The sequence below is a fragment of the Acomys minous genome, assembly GCF_964271855.1.
Source record: "Acomys minous genome assembly, chromosome: 15".
NCBI lineage: Eukaryota > Metazoa > Chordata > Mammalia > Rodentia > Muridae > Acomys > Acomys minous.
Window position 1 is genome coordinate 60,357,000 of NC_140497.1, and position 20,828 is coordinate 60,377,827.

General features: G+C 41.0%; 1 protein-coding gene across 5 annotated transcripts in view; it reads right to left on the reverse strand.

Moving 5' to 3' along the window:
• CLOCK (clock circadian regulator) overlaps window positions 1–20,828 on the reverse strand; it is an 85,428-nt gene that overhangs the window by 54,272 nt on the left and 10,328 nt on the right. For 4 of the 5 annotated variants that reach the window (XM_084758160.1, XM_084758163.1, XM_084758162.1 and 1 more), the window contains one exon: window positions 1,806–1,890. The gene's annotated coding sequence lies outside the window, so the exon portion shown is untranslated. Of the gene's footprint in view, window positions 1–1,805; window positions 1,891–10,667; window positions 10,694–20,828 lie in introns of those variants that run through there. The other variant, XM_084758161.1, reaches the window with a different exon arrangement.

The following is a 20,828-nucleotide window of genomic DNA, read 5'->3' on the forward strand; positions in this document are numbered from 1 at the left end:
GACCCATCTGCCTCTGCCCCTTAGTGCTGGGATTATAGGCTCACAATGCCACAACCTCTTTTTCTTGCAGGAGCTAGGGATGTGAACTCAGGCTGGTCCTTCTGTTTACAATAGCAAGCACTGCCCAGTGAGCCATCTCTCCAGCCACTGTATTCTACAGGTTTTCAAGTGTCCAAAATACAATACAGTTTAATCAGAGCACCTGACTTTCTTCTAGCCATCTGTTTTACTCTGCGTTTTCTTTTGCAAGCTGATCTTCATGAATGCTTTGTACTGCACAGGACACACTCCAGCCACTTTATACTCTGCTCTTCAAACTTCCCAGGCATTTCTGTGTCAATGCAGCTTCTTTTCTCTTTCAGAAGTACACATGGCTTAGGTCCATCAGAGGTACACATGGCTTAGGGCCATCAGAGGCACACATGGCTTAGGTCCATCAGAGGCACACATGGCTTAGGGCCATCAGAGGCACACATGGCTTAGGGCCATCAGAGGTACACATGGCTTAGGTCCATCAGAGGTACACATGGCTTAGGGCCATCAGAAGTACACATGGCTTAGGGCCATCAGAGGCACACATGGCTTAGGGCCATCAGAGGCACACATGGCTTAGGGCCATCAGAAGCACACATGGCTTAGGGCCATCAGAGGCACACATGGCTTAGGGCCATCAGAGGCACACATGGCTTAGGGCCATCAGAGGCACACATAGCTTAGGGCCATCAGAAGCACACATGGCTTAGGGCCATCAGAGGCACACATGGCTTAGGTCCATCAGAGGTACACATGGCTTAGGTCCATCAGAGGTACACATGGCTTAGGTCCATCAGAAGTACACATGGCTTAGGGCCATCAGAGGCACACATGGCTTAGGGCCATCAGAAGCACACATGGCTTAGGGCCATCAGAGGCACACATGGCTTAGGGCCATCAGAGGCACACATGGCTTAGGGCCATCAGAGGTACACATGGCTTAGGTCCATCAGAAGCACACATGGCTTAGGGCCATCAGAGGCACACATGGCTTAGGGCCATCAGAAGCACACATGGCTTAGGGCCATCAGAGGCACACATGGCTTAGGGCCATCAGAGGCACACATGGCTTAGGGCCATCAGAGGCACACATGGCTTAGGGCCATCAGAGGCACACATGGCTTAGGGCCATCAGAGGCACACATGGCTTAGGGCCATCAGAGGCACACATGGCTTAGGGCCATCAGAGGCACACATGGCTTAGGGCCATCAGAGGCACACATGGCTTAGGGCCATCAGAGGCACACATGGCTTAGGGCCATCAGAGGCACACATGGCTTAGGGCCATCAGAGGCACACATGGTTTAGGGCCATCAGAGGCACACATGGCTTAGGGCCATCAGAGGCACACATGGCTTAGGGCCATCAGAGGCACACATGGCTTAGGGCCATCAGAGGTACACATGGCTTAGGGCCAGCCATTTCACTTCAACAAATGACTTTTTCAACACGGCCTTCTCCAATCACTTTAGGAAAGCCATCACCGATCTCTGGTATCCATTTTAATTTTCTTGGCAACACTGACACTTGGTTTATTGCTTGCCTTCCTTGAAAATGTAATCTTCATGAGACAGGGATCATCGTGCAGTCATTTATTGAAGTAATACATAAACTGTAACTTCCGAATGGCAAATGTCTGAGCTGGGATTAACATAGAAGCAAAACTTTGTAAGTAATGCTTTCTTCAAATAAGTATGCCAATTTCTAAGTTCTTTTACATATATTTTCTCTGGGAAGAATCAATTCAATGGAGCATTATAGGATGCCTTTACCTTTTTCACCTTTTAGATCTTTAGAATGGAATCTCCAAAAGCCACGGGTTCAAGGTCTTCCTCTGTAGAACTGACCATCGGAACTCTGTTTAAACAAAGCAAAAATGTTAAATTTATCCAACTTACATACAATTATCATGAAAACATTTTAATTAATTCTTAAACAAAGTAAAATTTAGAACTTTGTTACAAAAATGTACAATAAAATTTAAATTCTAAAAAAAAGTTTTAAAACTACAAATGAGGCCAGAGACCTAGGAGAAAACCAAATCCTACTGTTCTACAAAAGGAATGTGGCCATAAAATGATGACTGGTAGCATTCTGCTATGCTCACTCATCAGTGTTTGCTCAGCCATCATCACAGAAGCTTCCCCTACAGTAGGTGAGAACAAATACAGAGACCCACAGGTGGCAGACCTTGGAACCTCAGTCCTCAGTGTAATGTCTCCATGAATCCAGGGGAGAGGAGGTACAAAGAGTGTAAGGACCAGAGGGGATGAAGAGCACCAAGGAAACAAAGCCTTTCAAACGCAGACCTGATGGACAGACGACCTCATAGAGACTGTGGCAGCACGCACAGGGCCTGTACAAGTCTGAACCAGGTGGGGTCCCAGAGATGAGAGGAAAAGTGAACACAAGCCTCACCAATCCCAGAAGCTATGTCCAATCAAAAACCACTTGCAAATGAAAAACAATCAGTTGTATGCAGTGGAGTCCGGGTATATAAGCCATTCTTTAAAGGTGGGCCCCAAGCCCAGCGGAGGATGGCCAACAGAGAATGACCTCATGGCAGTTTGAAGGTTCTCTGTCTCGTAAGGTTTAATAAGATATATATATTTTAAATTAAGAGTCTTTTGAAAATATATTATATGGCTTCTAGTTTTGGTGTTTTTACGAGATTCTTATCTGCATCTTCATGTGTATCTTGTGTTTTTTCTTTGGCTATTTATCTTGTTTGTTTTGTCTTTTTTTTTTTAATCTTATTTTATTATTATTGTTTAGATGCCTGTTTGCAAAAAGGGTGTGGATTCTGATGGGAAGGAAGGTGGAGGGGGAGACCCTGGTGGAGCTGGGGGGGGGGGGATCCTGGTGGAGCTGAGGGACAGGAATCAGAATCAGAATGTATTAGATGAAAAAAAATCTTTTTTTGTTTTTGAGTTTTTTTATTTTTTGAAAAATCTATTTTTAATAAAAGGAGAAAAAAGAACACAGAAAACATAAACAAGATAAATTACTTTTAATTCTCTATAGAAACTGAACTGCAAGTATTTTTAAAAATTATAGAAGTATCCTAATGAACATACAATGTAAATGTAAGGGATGACATCAGTAACATGAAGTAGGAGAAAGAGTAAATGACTCGAATTTCTGCATGCAAGTCAAGTTTTCAGCTTAAAGAGACGGTTACATTTATGCAATACCCATAGCAATAACAAATATTGCTACAGATGCACAGAAAACAGTAAAAGCACAATAATGTAAAAAGAAAATAAATGCAAAGGGACCCAGCAAGGAAAGAGGAAGATAAGCGCTAGTGAGCTGGAAAGCAGGAAGTTACAGCAATGTAAAGGATTACGTCCTCAAGTGAAATAAGTAAGATCCAACCATACAGCATCTGTAAGACTCACTTGACACTTAGAAGTACACAGGCTAGAAGTGAAAGGGCGGAGTGAGAGACCTTCCACATAGGTCAGGGAGAAACAAGGAAGGGGCTCATGTAACCATACTTAAACTACACAATAGACTTTAAGTAAAAAAGTGTCATGAGGTGAGGACACACACACACAACACACAACACACACACACACACACACACACACACACACACACACACACACACACACACACCCCACGTCACTCAAAAGCTACAATTACAAATGTATACTCGCACCAACAAAGCATCTAGATCTAACAAGCAGAGTAAAGGGAGGTAAAACAATGGACCATGAAACAAAAATAAAAGCAGACTTACATTACAGACCAAACATATATAACAATATTTCATGCAACAGCCACAGAATGTACACTCTTCTCAAGTGCACTGAGAAAACCTGTAGAACAGGTCATATATTAGATCATAAAACAAGCTTTCACAAATCTAAGTCTGAAGTATGCTTTCTCACCACAATAGAATAAAAAAAGATTCACAACGTGCAGACTTAACAGCACACTATTACAAAGCCAGAGGGCTGAAGACTAAAGCAAGAAGGAAACTACCTAACATTCTGAGGCACAAAACTCATCAACATGCACGGACACAGCCGTCACAGAGCAGCACTGAAGTCATGCACGGACACAGCCGTCACAGAGCAGCACTGAAGTCATGCATGGACACAGCCGTCACAGAGCAGCACTGAAGTCATGCATGGACACAGCCGTCACAGAGCAGCACTGAAGTCATGCATGGACACAGCCGTCACAGAGCAGCACTGAAGTCATGCATGGACACAGCCGTCACAGAGCAGCACTGAAGTCACGCATGGACACAGCCGTCACAGAGCAGCACTGAAGTCACGCATGGACACAGCCGTCACAGAGCAGCACTGAAGTCACACATGGACACAGCCGTCACAGAGCAGCACTGAAGTCATGCATGGACGCAGCCGTCACAGAGCAGCACTGAAGTCATGCACCCGTCACAGAGCAGCACTGAAGTCATGCACGGACACAGCCGTCACAGAGCAGCACTGAAGTCATGCACGGACACAGCCGTCACAGAGCAGCACTGAAGTCATGCACGGACACAGCCGTCACAGAGCAGCACTGAAGTCATGCACGGACACAGCCGTCACAGAGCAGCACTGAAGTCATGCACGGACACAGCCGTCACAGAGCAGCACTGAAGTCATGCACGGACACAGCCGTCACAGAGCAGCACTGAAGTCATGCACGGACACAGCCGTCACAGAGCAGCACTGAAGTCATGCATGGACACAGCCGTCACAGAGCAGCACTGAAGTCATGCACGGACACAGCCGTCACAGAGCAGCACTGAAGTCATGCACGGACACAGCCGTCACAGAGCAGCACTGAAGTGCCCTCAGCGAAACTACACGCCCAGGCGCAGCCCTGTGACAAGCACTCGCCTCGATACACTCACAGCCTTCGGTCCAACATCAAACTCTGAAAAATGAAAATTAAGAAACCTCAAAGAACTAGAAAGAAAAGCAACCAAGGCCACACTCTGCAGAGGGAAGGGGATAAAGAACAGCATAAGACCAAAACCATACAAACTGACAGAATACGCCTCCAATTCTATAATGTAGATTCAGGGAAATCAAATGAGAACCAGACAATCCAAGTGAAGTCACAGAAGCAGGACTGTACGACATTATAATGACAGATGAGACAAACAACAACTGGAGAAACTCCTACAAATGCACAGCCTGTCAAGACTTAAACGTGAGTAAAATCTGAATAGATAAATATACTGACCCAATAATCAAACACTTCTCACAAAGAAAAGCAAAGAACCAAACTGGTTTCATTGATTCTATCAAACCTTGAAGAGTGAACGTCTTTTCTCCTCAAACTCTTCCAAAGAACTTAAAGAGAATGGTACAAAGTGAGCCTACAAAGCTAGTATGATCCTAACAAAAATCTACAGAGAAACAGTAAGAAAAACTAAGGAAAGTCCAATACGGCTGCGCTATGACGGCTAACCCTGACTGTCAACCTAGGAGGTAAGCCTGGGTATCCCTGTAAGGAATCCTGAGATCTGGTTGACTGCCAAGACCTACGCTGGTGTGAGCAGCACCGCTCCCTGGGCTGGGGTCCAGGACTGCACACAAAGAAGAAAGGTAATTGAGCAAAGTGCGTGCCTCCCCTCTCCCCACTGCCTGTGCATGCAGTGTGACCAGCTGCCTCAAGCTCCAGCTGACTGGCGTGCTTCCTCACTAAGCACTGTGTTAAGATACAACCACAGCCAGGAATTCGCTCGTCTTAAAGGAAAACTGAAAAAACACAATAAAATAAATTTTAAAAAAAGGCAAACTATGGTTCAGTGGATACAGTACTTGCCTATCAAGCATGAAGCCTGGGTTTAGTGACACGCCAAATAATCCAGGCACGATAATGAAGTCTGTAATCCTAGCACTCAGGAAGTGAAGGCAGGAGGGTACCCAGTTCAAAAGCCATCCTCCTCAGCTACACGGCACTTTCAAGGTTAGCCTGGGCTGTAGCAGACTCTGACTTTTAAAAGTGTGTGTGTGCGTGTGTAGCTTGAGACACATAAATAGTTTGAAAATATACAGATCTTTTGATCCACTAAAATCATTTTGGGAAATAAGCAAACAGAGGCATCCTAAGTTTTATAATCATTGCAATATTACTTAAAGTAAAACTAGAAAAAATTTATGTCCAATTATATTTATATTGGCATCAAAATATAAAAGCAAAGTTACAGCACTGATGGCTTCTGGGATAGTTTATAAATATGATTTTCACATTTTCTTCAGTACATTCTAAAACTTCCTCCATAAACATGTATTCTTATAATCAGAAAACTGAAGTTTCTTTTTATCCTTTTATAAATCAGGTGTCTAATACTACATGTAAGAAGGAAGATAAAAATAAATTTTTATTCCAAAAAACAAAAACAAGCAAAAGTTAGTTTTCTATCTGCCATTCACATTGTTTAAAGGGGAGACAGTTTTTTTTAACTTAATTTAATTATTGCTAATTATCAAAGAACTCAAAAACTTAAGGTAAAGACCAAAACTATAAACTTCCTATAATAATTTATAGATTAAAGCTGTAATTTTTTCTAACATCCTACTGATTCACTGGTCTACTTCAGAATTCAGTTTGTTAAATTTAGTACCACAAACCTTGCTTATTTGTATGAACATAAATCAAAAATAGTGCTAAAACTGGTATGATATGAAACTCAAGCATTGCTCTTTTAAGATATTTACTGAGTTATAAATTCCACAGCCCCGCCTCCTCTCCTCTCAATCCCTCCCTCATTCCCCGCCCCCAGCCCCAGTCCCCTCTTTCTTCTTGGAGATGGAGGCCTCCCGTGGGTATCAACCCAACGTAGCCTATGCTGAGTAGAAGCAGGCACATCTTCTTGGAGGATAGACAAAGCTCTGCACTTAGAGGAGAGGGAGCCAAAGGCAGGCCACTGAGTCAGAGACAGACCCTGCTCCAGTGTTAGGGGTCTCACATGATCAAGCATCATTCTTTAAAACCACACCCCAAGCCAGGTTTATGAATCAAGCGGTGTAGTGACTTAATGACACTAAAACTCTAACTTATCGAATGTTGAAGAATGAATAATTTCTGAAGCATTATTAAACAAAACAAAAACTAGTAGCAAGTTCTCTTAGCAAAACATAAGACCATTTCAAAAATTCAATTAATAGATTTCTACAAATATCATCTAAACTGTTTGCATAGTGCCCAAATAAATACAAGAACCTATTTACTCTTCTATAAAACTTCTTCGTTGTTATACCATGTTTAAAGTATGACCTAACTCCTAAATGCACACTAAAAATGATGTGATGTGATTTCAAAGTATGAAACAGACATCCAAACATAACTAAGCCACAGACGGTGTAAAAGAGTCCATTAACTTAGAAAGCCAAACGTGTGTAGATCTCTTAGATAGGTCCCCAAAAATGAAAGAGAAAATTGTACCAATTAAAAAATATAGCCTTTCATTAGTGCCACAAACCTTTAGGGGGGTCTGTTAGGAAATCTGACTTTGTAGCAATATTACCAAGACTTAGAACTTGTTCATGAGAGACTCAGACAAGTATAAGGTTGTGTGTGTGCAAGCGCGCACGAGCGCACACATGCTCAATATATGTATTTGCTCAAAATATATTACATACATGTATGAAAATGGCCTTATGTACCTGTGTAAGAGAAGAAACACATACACACATACACACACATATCTCTATGTTGCTAGTAAAAATTAAAGAGGCACCACACCATCTATCATTTTCACACAGCTGCTAAAACAAATTAACACAGACTTAACTTAATAATGAATATATATTCCGATATATATTTATGCCATCCCTTCAATGAACCATACTTAAAATATCACCCAAAGTATAAATAAAGCCTTTTTAAAGACTTGACTAGTCCTCTGAATTTTTTGCGGTGTAATTACTTCATTAAAAAGATAGTTGTGATAGAAACAGATACAGAGACCCACAGCCAAACACTAGGCAGAGTTTGGGGAGTCCTGTGGAAGAGGGGGAGCAAGGATTGTAGGAGCTACAGCGGTCAAGGACAGCACAAGAAAACCCACATAATCAGCTAACCTGGGCTTATGGGGGCTCACAGTGGCTGAACCGCCAACCAGGGAGCCTACTTGGGACTGGTACTAACTAGGCCCTCTGCCCGTAGGTCACAGCTTAGGAGCATGCGCTGTCTTTAATCTGGTGCCTGCGTTTGGGACCCTTTCCCCATACTGCGCTGCTTCATCTAGCCTTAATAGGAGAGATGTCTAGTCCTACTGTAAAGTGATATGCCATGGCTCATTAACATCCAGGGGAGGCCTGACCTTTTTTGAAGAGAAGCAGTGGCTGGGGGTGGCAAGGAAGAAGGGGGCGGGGGGAGGGATTGGGAGAAGAGATGGGAAACGGCAGTAGGGATATAACATAAATAAATTTATTTATTTTTAAAAAGACAGTTGTTTCTAATTATTAAAACTTAGGTTAACTGTCAATCACTTTTGTACAACCAAGTAGGCCAAGCAAGTTTACACACATCTGACTAACTCAAATAAACATTGTGAAACACAGATTATTTAGAAAACAAAGGTCATAAATATCCTGTTCATAAAATAATTACTACTTAGTTGTACTTAAGACAAAATTAATACTCATTAAGATATAAGATTAACAATCTTACAGATTACATATATATCTCCTAACTTTCCTTCAAATGTTTCAAATGAAAACACACGAAGGCAGACTTAGCCTCTCAGATGACTATCATTTCAATCAGCTAACTGATCACTTTGTCTTTAGTCAAAGTGAGAAAGTAAGAGACAATGGCATGTCAAGACTACCTCTATCTGTAGTGTGCCAAGGCACATCACTGTGCAGGCACTAGAAAGCAACTGTGTGAGGACCATGCAGACGTGCAGACAGCACACTGCTCCCCCAGCAGAAAGCTGTGGTGGACTTCAGCTCTCAGCGTGAACCGATGCTAGAAAGCAGACCTTGATGCAGGGGACAGAGCAGATGTCCACTGATGCATCTTCAATTCTTACTCTTTCCTGTCATCTCCATTGTGCTCAACCCATACAGTCAATTTGTACTTCATATATTACATTTGCAGTCCTGAAATTCTATTTGAATCATATTCTAATTTTCATGAAATTTTAAAATATTTGATGCAAACTTTAAACCCTACTTTCCACTCACACTCGCTTTGCTTTAACTCAGGGCTTGTTTAAGGTCTTTCTTGTAATTCTATTTTCCGGCTCTTCTCATGGTTTCCTTAAGAAGAGTCACAATTTCCTTTTGCTTTGTATATCAAGAAAATCTGCACTGTATTCTAGACACTTCCAACACTGCCACGCAACAATTTTAAGGTCCCCTGGGGAATACAGCTTTAAGTTTAGACCGCAGGCTCTAAGTAGCCTTGTGTGGATGGTGGTCCCCACACAAGTTCTATTTTCAAAGCTTCTGCTTTACTGTTTAGGGTCACCAACTCCATCCCTACCTGAGCTGGGGTGCATCTTGTAGGTCACTTCTCTGGGCTCTGCTTTTGGGGATCTGTTCTGAACTCAAGTAGCTTGAATGTGCTTAAACCTTGTGGGTTTAGACACACAAACAGATTTCCAAACCCTGCTTGCTCCGGCTTCCAGGGAGCTTTTACATTTCTTTAGGCCATAGACAGTTTTTTCTTCAGCATTTGGAATGTTTATGCCACCATGGCAAAGAAACTGTAACTCCAAGTGTTTCAGGGTAGGCAGGAAAAAATAGAGGAAAGCCCCCTTTCCTGTGTCCTCCCTGTCTGTCCTCCCCGTCTGTGTGCGCCCCTCCACACACCACTACTCAGCTTTGACTTCCTCCCTGCCTGACTCCTAGGATTCTCATGTTTGGTTTTTGCCTCCTAACCAGAGTTCTTGACGCCTGTCAGTGAGAAAGGTTTGTGTATTCTGCTTTAGCCATTGTATTTTATGCATTTCACAATTAATTTTTACATAGCATCTTCAGAGTCACTGATCATTAAGTCCACTAGTCCTGTCATTTTCCAGTATTTAATAGCTGTAATTCCTCTAAAAATAAAATTTCCCTCTTAACTGATGATTATATTCATTTTAATCCCGGGATATAATCTATATAGAGGATGAACAAATGTTGTTTTGTTTTGTTTTGTTTTTAATTTTCACTTGCCAATCATTTTCAGAATCTGGAACAATTTCCCTTCACTAAAAATCCTGGACATTGTTTTTAAATACTATAAAATAAGATTTCATAACTTGAACTGTTGAGGAATCTATGTAGACAATTTCTCTTATAAAATAAGGTTTGGTGGAGAGTTAGAGAAAATTCAGAAAACTTAAATGAATATATACATATTTTCCTATCAAGAAGTGGCTCTTCATGTGTATGTGGTATACATTAAAGTTTTACAATGAAGTAGCTTCTATATTTCTTAGACGCTAATTCTTAGAAAAGCAGTTCACCTTGCCTTTTAAAGCTTTCAGAAAATAATGTTATATCTTTAATTATACCAATAAGTCTAGTCAGTGAATTGATAGTGCTCTATAATGAGATTTAAAGAAACTTTATTTTCATCAAAATGCTATTATTGTTTAACACAAGCACTTCAAATCCTCCAAAGCAACCCCTTGAAGAAGTTAGCCATACTGTGATTGTGCCTACCTGACAGACATGAGAGTCCAACCGGTCTTCTCTTTCATTCAACTAACACTCCATCCAATCATGTGCCAAGTCATTGCTCATTGTGGAAGACCAAGCAGTGGTGACCAAAGCATGCACAGTGGGTAATGTAGCCAACCCCAACACCTGGGGCCACACACAAAATAATTACTGTGTTTTCTATTTTTCACAAAGGAACTGGATTTAGAGCAATGAATATGCCCACCGTTGCTATCAAGTGTTCCAGAGGAACAACAGAGGTCAACACTAAAACCCTGGTCTTCCTTCCTAATGGCATAAAACTGCCTGCATCTACAAGTAACTAATGCAAGGGGCACCTGACTACTCTGTAAGGGACAGTCCAGAGGAGTCCTAAAGTCTCTGCTGTCACTTGAAAACAGCCAGAGTTCACACAAAACAAGAGTGGCTACATCTTAGTCAAATCAACATTGAAATCTGAATCTCACCTTTTTATGTGTCATACTTAGTATTCTTAGAGGTTTTTCTTTAAAGCAAACATTACTCTTAGCTTACAGATCACAGAGAATGGATAGCTAGCATGCTGAACCTGGCAGTGTGCAGACCTCTGATGTAAACTGAAGCTGCAGCAGGTTATGTTTATCTCACAAAGGAAAAACATTACATGTACAATGTTAAAACAATCTTAACACATGACAATTGCTCATCTCTAAGTCTAAAACCTGACAAATAATTCTTATTCTACTACTATACATTCATTTGCAAATAAACCCCCTTTGTCACTGGAAATTGAAAGCTATACCTTTCATTTTTGAGAGGGAACTGAGACATTTTTAGAAATTGATAAAAAGATAAAAATTGATAAAAAAAAAAAAACCACTTGGATTTCAATCTTTTTATTGTCATAGTGTGTATGCAATGGTTCCTAAGGCTCATGTATTAAGGCTTAGTCCCAGTGAGTGGAGCTATTGACAGGCTAGCCTCATGAGGATGCTAACCTCACCAATGCTAAGTCCACAGCTAACGGGCTATGCGAGGAGATGGGACGGCTGAGAGCACACAGGTCACTGGGAGTGTGCCTTTGAAAGCCACGTCCTCCAGACCTCTGTCTGTATGAAGTCAGCCACCTTCTTCACACATGCCTGACACCATGGTGCTCTGCTTCCCACAGATCTGTAGAAACACAACAAGCTGACCATCAACTAAAAGCTCTGAAAACTCTAAGCCAAATAAAACTTTGCTCCTTTAAAAATTGGTATCAGTTTGTTACAGCAACTGGGAGCTGATACTACACACTCCCTATAAACATAAACATAAGCAATTAGAATGATTTTGAAATAAAAGCTACAAAGAAAAGTAACAGACCATGACCCAAATATGTTTATAATTCCCTGGTCACTGCTTACCAAGACACTGAAATGCCATCATATTACAATTAAGAAACAATGAGAAAGAGTATGCCTCTGAACTCAAAGAGAAGACTGAAGGCATCAAGTGAAATTCATCAAGTTCAAAGACTGATCTAGAAGGACTGCGGAGTTTCCCAAAGGCGTGTACCTTACAACCTGACAAAATCAGCCCAAAGTGAAAACTAACTACGTAAACAAGAGCAGTTGCTAACCAAATCCCAAGTATAGCACCAAGTCCACTATTACTATTTTAAATTACATTTGTAGGGGTACTCCTTTGTCAGAGAATGTGGCAACGCATATCCCAGATCTTATCAATATCTAGATTTCAGTGTAGGGAAACTTCAAATGGATTAAAAGCTTGAAGGACCATCACAGTGTAGAAAGAAACCAAGACAGCAGTACAAATGCAGAATACAAAGTATCCTTAAGGATGGGTATCCAATGTGCACATGGAGATGATCTAAAACTCAGTAAAGAAGGAAAATATGGTTTTGTCCAGAGAGGAACAGTACATTCAAAAGCCAGTCATCAGCGCGTGTGCGCGCACACATGCATGCGCGCGCACACACACACACACACACACACACACACACACACTTGAGGGATGGGAGAGAAACTAAAGTGAAAAGTGAAGTAAATAGAAGAAAACAGAATATGAAGCAAACGCCCTCAGTCACATGGAGCTTAAAAGCCAAAGTCTCCTGGCCCCAGCTCTTGACTACAGTACACTAGCTATATGCACTGGGATGGAGGCTCTGAGCAGAGTCCCTAGAGGAATTTCAGGGAGATTCTACCTTGGCTGACTAGAGGACTGCCCTGGATGAATAGCTAGCCTTGCTGCAAATGGGTAAGCCCCATCAGGGGCTCATCATGCAGAAAATGGGGGAAGGAAGTGCCCCATTTCCAACTACTAAATCGTAATTACCAAGGACTGTACTATGTTCAAAGCACTGTTTTAGTAGTTTACATATGAATTCATCCTTTATAGCATCTCTATGTGATGTCTATTAAGTACTATTTTAATGACTATATACACACACAAATAATTTTTTAGGACTACACAGAAAGCAAATAAAAATTACATCATTTACAAATATCTTAAAACACCAAATACTTAGTTATAATTAGTAAAATATGAGACTTCTATATTAAAAGTTTATTATCTTCTAAATTCATTTTTTATTTTTGTATGTATATTTTGCCTGCATATATATGAATCACATGTATGCAGTGGCCTCGGAGACCAGAAAGGGTGCCATATACCCTGGAGCTAAAGTTAAAAATTCACCATGGCCACTGTGGGAACCTAACCTGGGTCTTCTAAAAGATAAACAAGTGCTTGGAACCACTGAGCCATCTTTCCGACCCCGTATTTTAAAAATTTTTTACAAAATATATGTAAAGAAAAAAGATCTGAGTAGAATGCAATCCTATTAAAATGCCAATTAAGATTTTTTTTTTTTAAAGATAGACATAGGATGATCCAAACCTTAAATGGAAAGGTATAGAATAGCTAAATTCAGTTTTGGGGAAAAAAAATATCAGGAGTTGCTCCAACTTGATTTCAAGATTATGTTACTGCAGTAATCAAGACTGTGTGGGATTACCAGAGGGACAGATACAGTAAGCAAACAGATTAAGCCTAACACAAAAGCAGGCAAAAGTACTTGGGGGCCTGGGGGAAGCAGCCTACTGTAGAAAGGATAACCTTTCAACAATTATACTAGGGCAAATTTAATATAAAATGCTAGGCAAATAAAGGAAACCTGACCAAGAGACCCCTGGCCTGATCTTCAAACTTAATACAAAAAACTCAAAATACATCTACATTTAAAAGTGTGTTGTGTGGGGGGGGTAGGGTTGGGTTGGTAAGGCATGTACATGCAGCATGGGGGGGTAGGGTTGGGTGGGTAAGGCATGCACATGCAGCAAGGAGAACTGCCACTGGAGCTGCACGGGGGGGGGGGGGGGGGGGTTGCAAGGCACTCAGAGTAAGTGCTGGGAACTGAACTCTAGTCACCTAATCATCTGGAAGAGCAAAGAGTTCACCACTGAGCCACCTCTCCAGCCCCCGGATAGACCACGCATTTAATTCAGACCACTGAGCCATCTCTCCAGCCCCTAGATAGACCACACATTTAAGTTCAGACCACTGGATCTATAAAAGAGAAAATCATAGGGACCTAGAACTTGGCTCCGTTCTTTAACATGACTTCAAATACACGATCCACAAGCAAACAAAAACTAGTAAGTTAGACTTTATCAAAACTGAACGCTTTTGTTCCACAAAATACTGTTAAGAGTATGCAGGGAAGTGCCTGTAGCAGCAGTCTGGGAGGCAGAGGCAGGTAGGTCTCTGTGAGCTCTGGGTCTAAGCGGACTACAAAGGGAGTCCACCACAGAACCAAGAAGAAAAGAAAGGGGAAGAGTATGAAGGAAAAGCTACAGACTTGGGAAAATCACTTATCTAAAAAGGACTCATATGCAGGATATATTAAGAACTCTCAACATCATTTAGAAAGTGGATAAAAGAGATAAACAGAAGAAGATAATGAAATAAGCATATGAAAAACATATGCTAAGGCAATCATTAGGGGAGTGCAAATTAAAGACTACCTGGAGACAAAGGTAACAGTGTATCTTTATACCAGTTTAGGAGACTAACACAGGAGAATTTCAAGTTTTGAAGCCAGCCTGGGAAATCTGGTGAGACCTTGTGAGGGCTGTCCTTGCATATGACAAGGGCCTGGGGTTTAATCCCCAAAACCAAAGGAAAAGCAAGAAAGCGCCTGCCTGCCAACAAAAGCTACCATCACCACACACCTATTAGAAATGCAAAAATACGTAACAGTGACAATACCAAATGTAATGGAAGTTTTGGTTTCTTTGTAAACTTAGCTATGTGATATAAATATGTTTTGTTTTAATCCCAAGTGTGGGATTTTAGTTGGGCTTTAGTATGTCCACAGCTGATAACCGCCTCCTGTGGGCGTGGTCTTTGCCAGCTGGGTAAGGGGTGACTGCAGGGTGGTTACACTAATCTATACATTTGGTAAACTATAATTAGAATAGAAGCATACAGTAAACCAATGACAATTTTTTGAATTTTATATCATTCTATGGCTATGTAAGATGTCAACAATAAGGAAACCAGGTAAGGGATTCAATGGCTCTTTCCAACATTTTATGAATTCACATTAACATCCAAATAAAATGTTTAAAAATATATAATGTGTAAGAACATAGAGTTTTTTTTCAAAATTATTTTGGGGGGCATTAAACAAGATTGTTTAATGTAAAATTTAAAAGGCAGATACTAAAATGATATAAGCCTCTAGGGAAAGCTCAAGGCTTCTTTTACTCTCTCTCTGTTCTACATAAAGCATAAGATATTTATCTCCAGGTAGACTGGTTTGAAAGCATGAGCAACATTCAAAGTACTTAAACTAGCTACTTAGGCATTAATGTTCTACATGGACACTAAGAGAGGAAACTGAAACAAACCTTACGAAGAACAGTTTATCAATATCCTAACAAAGTGTGTCTTTACTTTTGGCCCAGCAACACAGAGTCACAATCAGACTGCTAAATGAAATAAAATGTCATCTAGTAATAGCAAGGGCTTATTTCCTGAGTTCAGGGAAAGGTGTTTTCCTAAATACAAATACATGTTTGTATATGTGAGTACTAGGGTCATACCATTAAACATAACTCTTGCCATAGACTGCAATCAAAGAAGTCTGGAAGCTAGTTTCAACTTTAAAAGAGGAAACCTGTGGCACAGACACCATGCTGGTCACATGTGAAAGACAAGGAAGGCAGAAAAGGAGACGAGAACGAAGAGGTAAGAGCGTGTCACTAAGTTATGGGGTAGTCTGAGGGAGAGATCTTTGTGGTGGTAATAGACTAGTTTTTTCACATTGACTGCAGGATAGTTACACAAACCTATACCATGATAGAGCCCTGAGAAAAGGTGAGCTCTTTCGGATAAATGTGGGAATAAAGGGAGAGAATTTCTCATACCAGTGTCAAGCAAGAGAAAAAAAATACCAAAATTTTTCTTTATGGGTTATTAAGAGTTCTAAATATATCTTTTGAGTCTTTCCTCATAACATGCTTAGGTTGGTCTGCAGGAAACAGACACGGTGCACATTTATAATCCCAGCACCTGGGAGGCTAAACCACAAAGATAACAAGTTCAAGGCCAGCCAAAACAACAGACAAGTAAGAGGAAAGGCTGGCTGTACTCTGCTTCAGACTTCAAAGGCTTATACCAGTACTATGATCTAAACATATCTCCACAAAATTCTTATGTGGAAATTTAATCCCCAATGTGACAGTATTACAATGTGGGCCTTTGGGAAGTGAGCCACGAAATGGGATTAGTACCCTTATAAGAAGTGCTAAAGGAGCCTGGGTCCCCCTTTTCTTATGTAGATAGAAGAGGTAACCATCTTTGAAGCAGAATACAAGGCCTCAACAGACACTGACTCTGCTAACACACTGGTCTTGGACATGCCAGACATCTGTAAACTACTAAGATGATGATGATGATGATGACGACGACGACGACGACGACGATGATTCTGCTACGGCTAAAGAGTCTACAATAAAGAGCTGGGCTGTGGAGACGGCTCAGTGAGTAACCTGCTAGCCCCCAAGTATAAGGACCTGAGTTTGAATCCCCAGAGCCACACACAGCTGAGTGCAATAGCATACCTGCGCTTTGAATCCCAGTGCTCCTACTGTCAAACAGGAGGTGGAGACGGGAGAACCTCTGGAAGCTCAAGGGCCAGCTGGCCTGCAGCAAACAACAAGACAGAGGGCAAGGACCAACAGCGCAGTCCTTGCCATAGCACATGTACACCTCCACACATGCACTACATATCACACACACACACACACACAGAGAGAGAGAGAGAGAGAGAGAGAGAGAGAGAGAGAGAGAGAGAGAGAGAGAGCGCTCAGAGAACCAGCTCCAGTGCCCTTGAAAGACACTGAGTCCCTGGTCATAATAAGTAACCTCATATCAACGAACTGCCCTTTTTCCAGGTTTTTGTTCAGCTCAACATTTTTAAAAACATTCCCACACCTGATTCTCTAGTTTCTCCTCATATTATTTAAGTCTTACAAATCATTTTGCAAGTAAGATGGGTCTTGCCAGAAGAGGACGTGCAAATCTCTTAGGCTCTGCAAAGCTCCTGATTATAGCTGTTAGGCATAACACAATGAGAAGCAAACGGGAAGAGATCTTGAGCACAGACCCTTTCTTGCCTGGGGCCCCAGCAGTCCTTAGCCGATAGCCTGGATGCTAGCCTCTGCCCAAGCAAAGGAAATGCTTCTCTAGGCTGGACAAAGGCTTCAGCAAGAACTGCGGGTTCCAAATTCTTAGGTCATACCCTTTCCTCATTACAGCCCCAGCAGACACAGGAGGACAAACATTTAGTCTCCTCTCCAGTCTGTTACAATAATAAACAGAGTTGGGGCCAGCGCCCCAGCACTAACTTTCTGAAGCCAATTGGACAAATGTCTTCTGTAAAACTGTTACGGAAGCCCTCTGACTTCGACGAGTAAATCTTTAAGTGGCAACTGACTAACTTAAGTCTAATTGTTTTCAAAGTCATACTTATCAAAAGCAACCAATATAAATCTTAAATTTAAAATGTGTGTATGTATGTATATATAAATTTGTGTGTACATAGTCTTTTTTTCTTACAAAAAGCACTAGAAATTCTAAACAAAAGGAAACAATCCAGAATATTGGGAGAGGACTCTGGGGGAGGAGCTGGAGGATAGAAACGGGGATTAAGTGAAAGTTACTGTGTTCAGCTTTTAGAGTTAACTTAGCAACATCTGAAAGCTTTCATTCTTAAAAAATGAACATAAAAACAAAATAAAATAAAATAAAAATAAACCGGATATAAGTGTTATCAACTTGGTCAAAAACAAAAGGTAGAAACTGAGGTGGAGAAGGAAAAGTGGTAAGATGGAGAAAGGCAAAAAAGTCCTGCTACCTCCTCTTATGAAACAGAGGACTTAAAATGCAATGTCTAAGAAGTGCTGAGTATGCCATTATTATTGCATAGGCATCATTCAAAGAATGAAGACGATTGTTACATGGCAGATGGTGACAACAGGGACAGAGAATGACAGCATATGAGACAAAGTCTCAGCCTTCTTAGTAGGAGGTAAGCAGATATAGACATAATTCAAAATTATCAAATTAAGAAGTGAAAGAGGACTACAAGAAGGCCCAATGCCCTTTCACTTCACTTCTAAGAATTATCTACCAGTCCGCCGCAAATTTTCAAAACCCTGAAGAGAGACAGACACTTAAAAATTTATTCTAGAAAATCAAAATTACCCTATTAAAACCAAAGGCATTAAAAAACTTGTCAAGCCAATATATTTATTATTAATAAAAATTAATATGGATAATTACTTATATATAAAATTATTATTGAATATATCCTATGGCCAGGTACTATTTTAGTAATAGGCAACGGTGGCACACTCCTTTAATCCAGCACTTGGGAGGCAGAGGCAGGCAGATCTCTTTAAGTTCAAGGCCAGCCTGGTCTACAGAATGAGTTCCAGGACACCCAGAGCTATTACACAGAGAAATCCTGTCTCAAAAAACAAAAAATCAAAAACACAAACAACAACAACAAGCCCCTTATGACTGGCACCTCAGTTTAGTTTTATAACTACAGAAAGCACTCCAGTAACATCTTTAGGAAAGAATCTCAAGGAAAACAGAAAGGACCTAAAGACCAACCAGTGGCCTCTGACAGACAAGCAGCAGGTGGTAAGAGCAGGAGGCAAGCCCTCGTACCTATCACGTGTGATGCTGTTTCAATTACACTTCATTAAACTCATCAAGTATTAAGCCATAATCATTAAAGTGACAGTTTCAGTGCTGTTAATCACAGATATAACTTGGACTAAATTTCAAACAACTACTGTTAGGCTTTTAGACCGTGTACTAATCCTTAGAGACACAAGCAAGCAACCAAGCATCAAGGGTTTATTGAAAAAGCAAGTTTGTAATATGTAACAAGTTAAATAAGTACTAAATTTCTGTACCTTCAGTAAGCATTCTGTGCTTGATTTAAGAATAAGATCTTTAGTCTGTACAATGCCTAATTTTACGTTCCAAAGTAGTACACCCCAAATTCCAAATAGGAGATCAAAGCAAACCAGAGCTCAGGAATTGCAGACCAGCATGGGAAACATAGTAAGACTTGCCTCAAAAATTAACAAAAACTGAGCTGAAAAGACTGAATAAGTGTTTTCTACAAGGGCATAAGGACCTGAGTTAAATCTCTAGAAAGCACATAAAAAGCCAGGCATGGAGGCACACACTTCTAACTCTACAGCTGCGGAGGCAGAAGCAGTAAGATCCCTGGGACTGATGGCTGCCAGGCTAGCCAAACCAGGGAGTTCCAGGCACCTCAAAAAGCAAAGAGCAAGAAAAGCTTCTTGCTGTAGTTGGTAATTAGCACAGAAACCCATGCTGAATGAGCAGCCCGTAGACCGCGGAGCACCCAGTCCTGAGTGCAATGTCTTCATCAAGCCCCCCCCTCGGTGCTCAATGAGGGGGGCAGAAGGCAGAGAAGGCAGAAAGACTTTAAGGGCCAGAGACGATGGATGACTCCATGGAAACAGTATGTTCCAGATGCAATAGGACTGACAAGCATATGAACTTATCCAGACTGGCAGCAGCACACATAAGACCTGCACCAGGTGTAAGCCACATGGGGTGCCAGCATTGAGGGCAATGTGGTGGCAGGGTCCTACCCCTACCCAAGAATCTATCTGCAGTAGCTATCCACAGGGAAAGACCAGTTTTCTGGGATGGAGTCTCGCTGGGTGTATCAACAACACTCAGGGCAGGCCCCATGGTCTTTTGTTTGTTTATTCTGTGGGGGTTATTGCATTTTATGTTCTGTTTTTGAAAGAAGAAAAAAGGAACATAAAGTTGGGTGAGTAGAGTTGGGAAGGATGTAAAAGGAACTATGAGGGAATATGATCAAAATATAGTGTATAAAAAATTTCAGTTAAAACAAAAAGAAAAAAGGAGCGAGGTAGGAAGTAAGTGAGGCAGACACTCAGTGTCAGCCTTTGGGTCCAGCACACACACCCTCAACACACACAGAAGCAATAAAGCAAACAGACATTTCTCAAAAGAAGCTGTAAGACAGCTAAGGGTACGGCTCGATGACAGAGCACTCACCTCTTATGCATGGGTGGGCTCTAGGTCCAATCTGCAGACACACATACACACACACACACACACACACACACACACACACACCGTCAAGGAGGAGAGAGAGAAGAAAAAAGTAGCAAAACCACAGGAATGATCAACTGGTACACGAATAATGCGCAATATCACTACTCATTAGGGAACGTAAATCAAAACCACAATGAAATAGCTCCTAACTATATTAAAAAATTTTAAATATTAAAAAAGTATCAAAAAAGAAAGTAACAAGTGCTGTCAGGAACTCTCATATACTGTTGGTAGGAATGTAAATTAATATAGCCATTATAGAAAACAGCATGAATATTCCTCAGCAACATTAACAACAATCCACCAACTCCACAATTGAATATAAAGGAACTGTAACCAGTATGCTCAAGAGAAACCGACATCTATGCTCATCATATATATGTATGTGTGTATACATTATATATACACTATATACATATATGTATGTATATATACACGTTATATACACATAATTAATATATATAATGTATATATATG